Source organism: Egretta garzetta, unplaced genomic scaffold (genome assembly GCF_000687185.1).
Source record: "Egretta garzetta isolate BGI_Z169 unplaced genomic scaffold, ASM68718v1 scaffold94, whole genome shotgun sequence".
Taxonomy (NCBI): domain Eukaryota; kingdom Metazoa; phylum Chordata; class Aves; order Pelecaniformes; family Ardeidae; genus Egretta; species Egretta garzetta.
Genome location: NW_009259683.1, coordinates 615,022 through 627,308, shown reverse-complemented (window position 1 = coordinate 627,308; position 12,287 = coordinate 615,022).

Sequence of the window (12,287 nt, the reverse complement as noted above, 5' to 3'; positions counted from 1 at the left end):
AATTATTCCTGTCACCCTATGTCCAGTGGGCCTGAAGAGACAGATGAAAAGAAAGTCAAAATTCAGCACAAACCACTCAGTACCCATTTCAGGGACACGATGGAAGCTCAGAGGGAAGGCAACAAGCAGATTTCTTAGTACAATAATATTCAATCAACTTCTAAAATTAGGGCCAAGCAAATTAAAGCTCAGAATATGCTCTTATGTTCAGCGCTAGACTACTTCAAATCTGGTCCAAGAATAATGCAGTTTTGAGCCATCCCGCAGCTTGCAACAGCAGAGAAGAGTGAGGTTTTCATAATTGATCCTTAACTCAATAGGAAAAATCTGCTCCCTCTCACAAAGAATGTAAGTTTTTGCAGTACTTTTAGAGTGATAGCAGTTTCCACTCTATGGTGAGCACGGGTATCCACCCAGAATAGCCCTCCTTCTGACAAGACCTTAGCACCTGACCTCCGAACCAAAGGCAGGAGCTACCACCGAATGCTGAAAATAAAAATGCCCAGGCGTCAGCGTGTGCATATGTGTGATGTGGGAGTGAAGGCCAAATGGTCGGTGCAGACAAGTGTTCCCTGTTACTGATCAGCCCCTTCTGCTTAAAGCATCGGGCAGGAGGAGAGTTTCATCTGCAGCAGACACAAAATGTCAACAGCTGAGAGGGACTCACTTAACTGCAGAAGTCAAACATCTTGACTCTGAAGAAGTCAAACGTCCCCTAAGTCTCTTCTGAAGCCCAGAAAAAAGTAAAAAAAACCCACCACCTTATTTACTTCCTTAATGAAAATGAAAATATTACTGGGATCAGCCTCCTGGAGCTGTGGAAGGATAAAAGTGCAGCATCGCAGGTCATGAAAGTGATTCTGAAAACTTCAGCCTCTTGTCCTGCCCTAGACACTTGTCTTGTCTTGACACCTCCTGGTGAAAATCCTTATTACCACCTTCTTTTCCACCATAAAAAAGAAATGGAGCTTGTGAACTTCGTTTGGAAGCTGAAACGCTGTCATTATCCCTAGTTCAGGAAAAAACATGTGTGGGAAAAATAGCGTGTAGGTGCGTTCAGCTGTCTGAAGCCAAGGCTAGAGGCAAATCAGATCAGCACGGCTAGAGATGTGACAAGGTGTAATTAACACTGGATGATTACTTAATTTCACTATTGATTCTTTTTTTTTAATAGAACTTTAAATACAAACGAAATTAAGAAGAATCCCATGCCTCGCGCCCCGAGTGGTCTCTATGTGCCCTTCCCATCTGGAGCGCAGACCAGCACCCAAGCCCCCATGCCCATGCCAGAGCGCAGCTCTGATGGCTCCAGGCTCACCAGGCTGCAAGCCTGTGGGCTGCTGGAGGCACGTGGTGATTTCACATGGATATTCCCAGTGTTGCCTTGCCCTCAGTGCAGGCCAGCCCAGGCCTTGGAAGTTGTCCTTAGCTCCCAAAAAGAACAGTCAGCCCCAGAAGAGCTTTGATTCAGAGGGCAATCAGCACCTATTTTTCAGCACAGGGTTCTGGGGATATAGACTGGAAATGGATCAGCCCAGTTTGGGTTTTCAGCCCTGTGCTGAGTGCACAGTTGTGCAAACACACAGCCTGCAGGGAGCTCAAACCCCTCTCCTTCTGGCCAGAACAGCTTCTCCCACAGCCTCTCATTTCTCCCTTGGGTCTTGGCAACAATATTCACAACTTGAAAACATTGGTGACAGGATACTTCTGAGGAGAACAGACAAGCGAATGCTGGGTTTTTATAACAAACAGATGCCTATTTTAATACTACAAACTCCTGACAAAGAATATGTTGCCCCTGAGCTTTGCAAACAGGCTTCAGGGGCAGCAGATCTGTCCCTGTTGTCACCACCCATTTCCTCCAGGCAGACCTTTGTGACCATCTCTCCAGCTCTGTAGTTCTTGACCTGGTAAGTGGAGGTCTGTTCTGGTGCTCCTCATCCCATCTCTGGTGTCAGCAGGACTTCCATTTCTGCTGCACCCATGCTGCACTGAAATACATGACTGATGTCAGGACCTGCCTTCACAGGGCATTTTTGGGAGCTGAGGGCCTGTTTGTCCTCTGTCGCTGCAAAGGCTGGGGTACAGGGAAGGAGCAGGATGTAGCAGGCAGGGAAAAGCATTCCCTCTGAGAGTCACAGGCTGCCATGTCCCCTGCAAAGCATCAGATGGAGCCTTGGCACTGCCACGCACAGCCACCCAGCCTGGTGGGCTCTCCAGGACTACCTGGTAGAGACTCTACCTAGGTGCCTCTTGTCAGATGCTCTTTCACCATGCTGCAGGACACCTTGGCAGTGGCAGAGAAACCCTTCCCTAACATGATTTAACTCTGGAAGAGAAGAGTGTTTCGGACTGAGATGATTAAGAGGAGCAGGTCGAGGGAGGTTCTCCTCCCCCTCTACTCTGCCCCAGTGAGACCCCACCTGGAGTACTGCATCTAATTCTGGGCTCACCAGTTCAAGAAAGATGAGGACTACTAGAGAGAGTCCAGAGGAGGGCTACAAAGATGATTAGGGGACTGGAGCATCTCTCCTGTAAGGAAAAGCTGAGGGAGCCGGGCTTGTTTAGCCTGAAAAAGAGAAGACTGAGAGGGGCTCTCATAAATACAAATATCTTAAGGGTAGACATCACGAGGATGGAGCCACACTCTTCTCAGTGGTGCCCAGTGACAGGACAAGAGGCAATGGGCACAAACTGAAGCATAAGAGGTTTCAGTTGAATATGAGGAAGAGCTTCTTTACTTTGAGGGTGACAGAGCACTGGAACAGGCTGCCCAGGGGGATTGTGGAGTCGTTGTCTTTGGAGATATTCAAAACCTGCCTGGATGATGTCCTGTGCAACCTGCTCTGGGTGAACCTGCTTTAGCAGGGGGGTTGGACTAGATGATCTCCCAAGATCCCTTCCAACCCTTGCCATTCTGTGATTCTGTGATTGCACACGATAGATAAAGTAGCCGCTGACTGAATGGAAAAGCACCTTATTCACTGTCCAGGCAGTCAAAAAGATGGGCTTCCCCTCCGAGGGACCTGGCTGTGCCAGAACAGAGTGTGCTCAGCTGCTGCATCCCAGCAAGGAGCCTCAGGGCTAGACCCAGGAGTGTGGACAGAGAGAGCGAAGAGCTCACTTTAGGAAGAAGGAGAGGCCAGCAGCTTTGGTGTGTGCTCTGGGACTCAGAAGACCAAGCTAGCCTCCTTGCCCCACCACTTTTTTCCAATACTAAGACCTAAGTCAGACCCCCTGAGCACAGCCTGAAGTGATTAACCATGAACCATAGCTCCCAGCACCCTGGAAAAGCCCATTGCTCATCTCCTTCTGCTCAGCCTCTTCTGAAGCATTTGTGGCACTGGCTACTTCACCACCGATATCTGGCAAGAGGGCGTCTATAAATTTTGCTTGTCATCCTTAGACACTCTCTTGGAGCTGGTGGCCCATTCCCTCTTCCTGCTCCTCCAGCCACAGCAGCTTGGACACCTCTGTTCAGCTCCTCCTGCCACAGCTTGGGATCTCAGCCTTCATGCCTGGCTGGGAATAAGTCAGCCGGTCTCTGTCAGCTACCGCTAGCCAAACCACTGGTGGGCACAGCTCCTTGGCAAGGTGCTGCACAACAGTCATTAGCTGCTCACTGTATCCCTCTGCTCTCTGTTTGGTCAAGCAGCTTGAGGCTGGCGTTTCCTTCCCACGGGCATGCCCTGGCTTTTTTTGGATCTGCAGCAGAGCCGGGGCTTCGGTGAGCATGAATCAGCACTGTGCTGCAGAGGCCTGGGCTGTATTAGTTCATAGCAACCCTGAATCTGCCAGGAGAAAGTTAAAGCTTCTGGGCACTGTGGCATCTTCACCGGCGTACCACTCAGAGAGGCTCACTGCCCATTACATGCCCCACATCTCCAGCTCCTCAAGGCACACTCAGAGAAAACGGCCTAATTCTTACCCATTGGCACAGTACGGCCAAATGCAGGTCACGTCCTGCTGTCTGGGGTCACGCTGGAGTTCCTCAGGCTACACCTGTATGCACAAGAGCAAAAGACCAAAGGTACATTTGGTGCCTCGGGGAGCTCAGCAGTGCATTTGCTCTGCACAGCCTCATGGCCAAAGTGTGTTTGGTATCAAGTGCCTTCTTGCTTCACACCCATCTCACAGCCCTGCTCTGACACCTCCTGGAAGCCCCTGCAAGCATCCCCACCACTGTCAGGCAGCAGGCAGGCAAAGCTGCCCCATTTGTTTCTTAGGCAGGAGGAGCACAGGAGTGAAAGGGCGAGACAGACAGGAGCTACAGGACATCCAAGCCGTGCAGCCTGGCCGTGAAGGGTTAAAGGCCTATTGCTCCTTCCAGCAGCACACTTTGTCTCCCTACAGCCCACAGGAATTTACCAGCTGGCTCAGGGACCGCTCCTGTCATGGGTAGATCTGCAGAAGAGATTTAGTTTGGGCTGCCCCATTTCTCCTGGTGCACGAGTTGGAGGAGGGCTGCCAAGGCAGCACAGAGGCACGAGCTGTGCCAGGAGGGAGATGGTAGATCCCTCATGCCCAGACACATGCACAGGGTAAAAGCAACTCTTCTGAACTCTTCCCTGGGAGTGACGGACAAGACCACTCCCCCTCTGCTCTGCAGACCGGCTTGTTGGCATCATCTTCTTGTGGGGGCCGGGTGTTGGGGTGGAGAGATGCAGGATCAGGCCCTGCACAGCCCCACATACCTCAAGGTTCACATCCAGTACTAAGGTCCAAGCCCTGTGCTCCACTGGGAGACGCAGTCATCTCAGAGCAAGGCTTCACGCCTGCCCCAGGGATCAGGGGCTCACCACCGGAGAGGGCAGCCAGCCTGGGCTCTCCCCAGGGACAGCACCGGTGCTCTGGCCCAGCTGAGCTCTCCAGCCCAGAGCAATGTCTCCTGCAAATGGGGCTGAAAAGGAGAATGTGAAGAAGGGCCCAAAGGAGCTAGCAGAAGGTTGAGGCTTCTGGTCTGCAGACACCAGTGGTGGGAGCACAGGGGACCACTGCTGAGAGACAGGGAGAGGTGGCAAAGGCTGCCATGTCAGAGGCTGCCCTGATAAACCCCATGTGCTCAGCCCAAGGGGACCCAGGGGAGGCAGGAGGGGAGCTCCAAGGCAAAACCTTTGCCTGCTGTTGGCAGAGGGGGAGGAAGGAAGGGGGAGACGCTGGTAGCTGATGCCTGTCAGGCTCCTCTGAGTCTTTGAAGAGGACAGCTATTCCTGCCCCGAAGAGGTAAAGGAACTACTGGCAGCACAAGCGTACCGAGTTAGATGTTCCCAGCCCCTCTCTGACTCAGTCCTCTGGGGTGTTCATGGTTTTGTATCTTACAGGCTCTCAGCTGCTCACATTCACCGGTTCTGACCCGCTTTGCCAAGATGTGCTGTTTTTAACCTGTGGATTATGTTTTTGTGTCATAGTCAACAATCACGTTCTCATGCCTTTTGTGAAAGCAACTGAGAGTACCCGTGAGCTCTCCTACACTTCACAGGAGCAAGTAACAACTTCAACAAGACCATAGCCTGGGTCTCACCTTTTGCCATTATCTATAGCTCTGACTTCAGGGGGCACAAGATTTGGCCTCTTAGACCCATTACTTATTTCCAGCTTTGTTGTTGTTTTTTTTTTTTTTTAAATTTGGCTACACAGGAACTCAACATACTTCACTCTTCATCAAGTAAGGGTCCCAGCTTGAAGGACGCTAGCCTGTAATTTAGTAGTGCGACAGCAAGAGATGCTATTTGACCCTTCAACCTCTCTCCATACCTTCCTTACGGTTTTGACAGCACTGGTCCTCTGAGCGCGCTGGCTAAGCAGCCCCTGATGCAACACGCGGTTAGAGCCGCGCTCTTTGACAAAGCTGCAACGCCCATTACCTGCAGTTACCGCAGCTGCTCTCTTACACCTTAGTAAACACCGATCCAAGGTGCAAGATTAGCTTACGTTACCCTTTGCCTTTTCCCAAGAAGGCTAATGCTGGAGAGAGAGAATAATAATCTAAAGCCAGCATGCATGTTTTCATCATGAGCAAATAAATCTAGGATTGTCTGGACCACGTGAAGTCCCTGCGCACATTGACTTGCTCACCCCGTGGCAGGCATTTTGTTCTGATCTTTCTGTTCTTCCAATAGTGCTGTTTCCTCTTGCTTTCTTTCATCAGTCTCTATTTTTTTTTTAGTGCTTTATCCACTTGCCAGGAATTGTCTCATCCTCAGATATTGCTGTATTTGTGGTTTTTTCAGGTCTTTGACTTTTTAACTTTTTATTTTCCTGGGCTCCTGCTCCTTAAAGTGGAGAATACGTTTTTGAGATTTCACTTTGGACATGTTTTCAGCCCTAGCCAACCCCTACTGCAACTTTATATACACACTAAGGTATGCCCAAGCTTTCATTTCCATTTTAAACATTACATCAGGCAGCTAACCTTGCTTTCTCTACAGTTATTCCAGCAAATACAACTTCTTCCCCGTTTTGCTCCTACTTCTGAGCAGGGAGATATCAAAGATCTTGCAGCTACATATAACACATGCTTTTTTTTCCCTTTAAATACCACTTTTTGTTTGGATTTTGCAAAACGGCTTTTATTTCTCGCAACTAGAGCATTCCTGTTCAGAGGGACCCTGCTTAAAGCTACCCCCATGCGCACTCAGCCAGCATTCTGCAAGTTCAAATTCCAATGGCATTTGGAAAATGACTCATCTGTGGTTTTGCTTTTCATTTGCTGATATCCTTTTCTACTTTTTTACACTGTGTTTTCCAAACACAATCCATTATAGATTGTCTTGTTTTCCCTGTAGAAGGCCACCCTAGTTCTGCACAGTACTGAACTTGTACCATTTTGCCAAGTTCGGGATTTTCCAAGGCATCACAAGGTCAGGATGACCTAGGAGCCTTTTTTCCTCCCTTTGGGGCCTCTGACTCAGGGATCCCACAAGTCTTTCAGTACTGCTTGACCTCAGAAGTCTCAAAGCTCTCATCAATGATTCCTCATTTTTTTTTTCAATTCTTCTTGAAATGTGCTCCTTGACCCTGGGAAAAGGGTTTTCTGGCACCTCTTTCTTTGTGCCTACCAAGGCAGCTTCAGTCAGTACCTGCAGGGTCAGTGCTTCCCCCAGACATAGAGCAGGGAGAGAGGAGAGAAAGATGCTCCGTGATCCAACCTGGAAGGGAGTCTGCTCTACCTGGTTAACTGTAAAGGCATAGTGTGACATGATAAATAGAGTGGAGAGACTTTTGTACCTATCCTTCACTTATTTCAAAGGTGGCGTATCTGCAGTCACTCTCAAGATGAACATGCTTCATTTTGAAACCACTGATGCTATTGGGAATATTGCAGAGCACACGAGACGGGGAGAGTATGAGACACATGGCTGTTTGACTGCTAAGTTCACACTGAGAAAATCCTTCAGGCATAGCTCAGTTTTCAAGGGGAGAAAACCATCACCAAGAGGAAGGACAAACTGCATCTATACATTCAACAACAGGCTCACAGCGGACTGAGAACACGCTCCTGCTGGCAGTGCCAGTGCTGACCATCTTTTATGTCCTTCTCTGCAGAGGCTAACGTGCACTGAAGCACATACATGTGACTGCCAGAATACTGCTCCTCTCCACAGACCTCATGCTACTTTTTGAAAAACGGAGACTTCACCACCACAAAGGAAGCCTGCAAACGCCACAACCAGTGCGCTGGGGGCTGTGGGAGCACACTTACTTCTTCACACCGAGTAAACAAGTCGTTATGCAGCAAATTCCTCACCCCGGCGCTGGTCCTGGAGGGCCTGAGCAGCCCACATCATGGCGGATTCAGTGCAACCCCAGCAGAGGCCTGGGCAAGATGTCCCCGCTCAGGTGCCTGAGCCGGAGTGCTCGAGGAGGGTTAGTCCGAGGCCAAGCATGGATTTCATGCATCCCCTCAGGCTCCTCAGAGGGAGCTCCTGCCTCCGAAGGCAGCCCCTATGCCCACGGGCAACAGCGGGAGCAAACCCTGGAGGCGCCGGCACCGCGCTCCCCAGGGACACCGAGCCTGGCGTGGGGAAGGCGCTCCCGCCGATGCCGGGCAGAGGGAGGTCCGGGAGCTCAGCGCCCCTTTGAAGGCTCCCAGCGTCTCCCGTGGAAGGGGAGCAGGACCAGGAGCTGGCAGTCAGCTAGTAAATGCCTGTGGAAATCACCCTGAAGCAAGAGCTTTAAATAGGTTTCCCGTCCGGGACAGGCCACGAAACGATTTTGGATCCAGGCGCTGGGTCTTGCTTTTCTTCCTGAGGGGAATGGAAGGACTGGGGGAGAAATCAAAACTGCAAAGGAATATGAGAACAGAGATAACATCTGAACGAGGAGACCTTCTCCAACAGGTAGGAGATTGAGGTATGGAAATTGTGAAGAGACAGGAAGCCTCTTGCTCCTGTCACACCATCCCTGTCTAGACTGGGAACGGAGAAGGAAAGAAAGGGCGTTCCCTTAAAAAATGAAACATAAATCAAGAGTCAGTTCACCCGAGTGAATTAAGTTTGGCCGATGTGAACAGTGGGGAAGTGAAAACCTTTGGCTGGGTGCCCAAGGGCGGGGAGGCGAGGAGATAAGATATGAGGTAGGTGATGAAAGGCATGCAGAAGGATAGAAATGTGAACAGGTTAGTAGCGATACAACACTGTGCTCTGGGTCCTACTTTTCCCATTCCAGCGGCTTGGAAGTGTGCAACAGAGCTGACAAAACAGCCCGCAACAAAGAGACGGAGACACCAGGACCACTTTTCAGTTATAAGCTTTTTCTTTTTTAGAATTCAAGCTTACACAGTTATCTATGCCCACTATATTCATAATTACATTTTAATATCTGCATACAAAAGCTATGTAAAAATTATTTTCTTCCCCCAAATATACAAATTTTCTCTTTAGATAGTTTAAAACATTTGTGATCACAGATTTTTTTTTTTTAATATATTTTAGGCTGAAAAAATATTACCGATCTAGCATAACTCTTAACACTGTTTGCAAAAAAATACATCATCCAAGGTACTTGGTTTTTACCGTATGGTGTAATGTTTGCCTTACCCTCAGGGCACGAAACTGATATAAAAAAATAAACCAAATAAGCAAAACCCACAAACCTCATAGACAAAGTACGAAGTCCTCCCAACCAACTTCATAAAAACAAATAAACAACCCAAGCCACCCTTCTCTTCAAAAAAAATTATGAATGACTAATTTGATGTATTTATGAGCAAACTAAAACTGAAGAGTGCTAAGGAAGTAGGAAAAGAGAAAAAGAAATTACAGTATGTCAGCTAGTTCATGCCCTGATACTATCTTTACCAACATTAAATGTGTAATTAAATAAAGTGTCTTTTAATGTTTTACATTGTGCTCAGTAATTTACATAAACTTAATCTACACCCGGGTGATGATGTAGATTTACATTTGATTGTCTTGTGCATAAACAAGGTTAGCTTTTAAAGAAGGTAAACTGTGCAATGGACAGTCACAAACAACTTATTACCTGCACAATATTGCTTTTTGAAGGCGACATCAGTCAATGTGGATACACACAAATAATGCATACTCTTTGCATTTGCTAACATCTATACGAGACACTAAAACTTTGTGATAAGGCCAAACCTTTTTTTTTTGTTTTTAATTTTAAAGCAAAAATATACCATAGTAAAAAAATGTGCTCACACCGTTTTGAGTCTTTAAGTGGAAAATAAATCTCTATCACACTAGAATAAAAGTCTCTCTATAAAATTTAAATACGGATCACTTCATTGCTATATCAAAAGGAAACGTCTGGCAATCATTTCCAGATGATCACAATAACAAGACACATTAAGAGGTCCTGTCGCCTCTTCCTTTGCGAAAAGATAAATGTTGAACACTTTCAATTGCTCTCACAGCGAGAGGAATACGTTCCTTGGTTGTGGATTTTGATTCTGTCAATGAAAAAGGTTTAGCCTTAGGAATGCTGGCTACATCTCAAAACCATAAGACTGATTTTTATAATTTATGATTCATGCAGCAAGAAGTCAATATGACACATACAGGTTAGAGTTCCATAGCATAAAAACACATCACTAGCAATGACATGCTCCGCTTGTGATCAACAGCCCTGTCTTGGCAGATTTCTGATATAAATGGTCTTTCTGGACGTTTTTTTCCTCTTTCTGATGCCTGCCTCTGAAGAAGCAAGCAGTCTGCTCAAGGATGATTTTGGACCTTGGAGGTCTAACTCTAACGTCTACGTTTTGGCAGAATGTAAACAAAAATCATTATCACGCACTGTGTATGTCATTATAAATATCATAACTTAACTGAGATTACACATGAAATGATTATCTAAATGCACGTGTTACTCAGGGCAAAACCATGAACGGTGACAATCAGGTTCGACAGGATGAATCTTGTAGATAAGACCCACATGTAGACCACAAAGCAAACATGAGAGTTACGTGGCACCATCAGAAACGAGACTCTGGACTGCACCGGGAAGTGCATGTTTGTTATCTCACTCAGAAGGCCAGTTACTACAAAGGGTGCTGACTGCAGTACTGATGTCTGCCGCTCGGATGGTCAATCCAATGGCTCAATCCTACAGTGGCTTGAGACCGCTGATATTGAAAAGCAAGTATGTCTTTGCAGAACTAAGGTCAGTATCCACCAGTAAGAGTCTGCAAGAGCATCCTCATACGATCGAGTTTTGCTCTCATGAACACATGCATCAGGAGTCATACTGAGGGAGTCAATGAAAGTCACGCAAAGTTAAGACCAGGAGGAGATCAGAGGCCATTAGATGTCAGTACTTCAAATCTGTCAAACTAAGAGCTTGGTCTTAGTTTTCAGTTGAGGAATACTACTAATCCCCCTCCATTAATCAGTGCCAGACTCCAACTTAATCTGAAAAGCTAGAAAAGTATGTTGACATATGTCCTTTCTGCTTAGAGCACTGCCGAACCTGTTACTCGCCTGGTTTTAGGCACTTCAGTCCATCTGCAATCACCTAAGGAAGGCGGCCTGATTTTCTGAACCCTGATTAAGCACAACTCCAGACTGCATCAGCATCGTGGGAAGTCAGGCCGTTAGCTCGAATGCCTAAATGCAGATTACGTGCCTGAATTCAGACATCTGTTTAAGCAGGCAGTTTTGAAACTTTTTAACTTGCCATGGTAGACCTTGGGGGACAAGTTCCTGTGTGAGCAATGATTTTTACAGCAGCCAGTGTCCAAAGTGTTAATTCTCAGCACTGTCTCAAACTGCAGTTCTGCCCAGGGCATTTCAAGTTCTTTCATCTCTTGCTGCTTCCCCAAGTCAACCCAGTAACTCTCACATTTTTTTCTAGCCTCTGATCTTTATTTATTTTGTGATCAATGGCAACCCCAAGTCTCAAAAGCCAGTTATGAGGGCCCCAATAGTTATGAGCTAAGTCACTGTTGGGTAGTGACTTCCCATCTCAATTATTAACATTTAGGCTACTGGTTTTCTTTATAGCCCAAAGAATAAGAATTGTTGACCTTAATGACAGACTGAACCTCTCAAGCAGCAGCACAACTCCAGGAACTGAAGTTCTGAAAAATGCAGGAAGCATCACAGACCTTGTAGTGAGATTATTGTGAATGATACTAGGAGAAATGTGATGTTTTTTCTCCTGGGTCTCATCCACAGCACAGTCAAAAGCTTGTACACTAACTCAAGCTCGCATTTAGCAAACAGGTGAGATACTTGCACTGGCTTCAGGAGGAACTCCATGCTCAGATCTGTGACAGAACAGAACTCCAAAAGACAGGCACATTTCTCTTTGCAAGCCGTTGCGGGTATAGATGAAAGTAATGGATCAGCTGGTTTTTTGCTTTCCCTCTCGGTTCCCTATCAAGCCACCCCCCAAAACAGATATCTAGCACTCTTTACTGACTATGGATGCCGCTCATCTGAGATTCTGCAGGAGTACATGGGAGTTCATCACATTGTCTGGTCTCTTGTTCCAAAAAGCTAGAACGTTTCTAACTCCTTGTCCCCAAGATGTAGTGCCCTACAAGGAATTTGGATAGAGACTGATGTTGTTAACACACATGCTTCAAGATGGAGCAAGCAGAGCCCTCAACAGAGGCTCTTCAACTTCAGCAAACATTTAAGAACAAATTTCCAATAGTCTGCCTTCCTTACTACCTGGAAAAAAAACCCTAAACACACCATTGTGTTTTATGTTCTCATAAAATTATGGGTACAAACCCCAAAGCGGTAACATCAGTGCTCACAACTCATCACAGGTACATATGGTATCAAAGAACAGGGAGAACAAGATCCACATCCCTG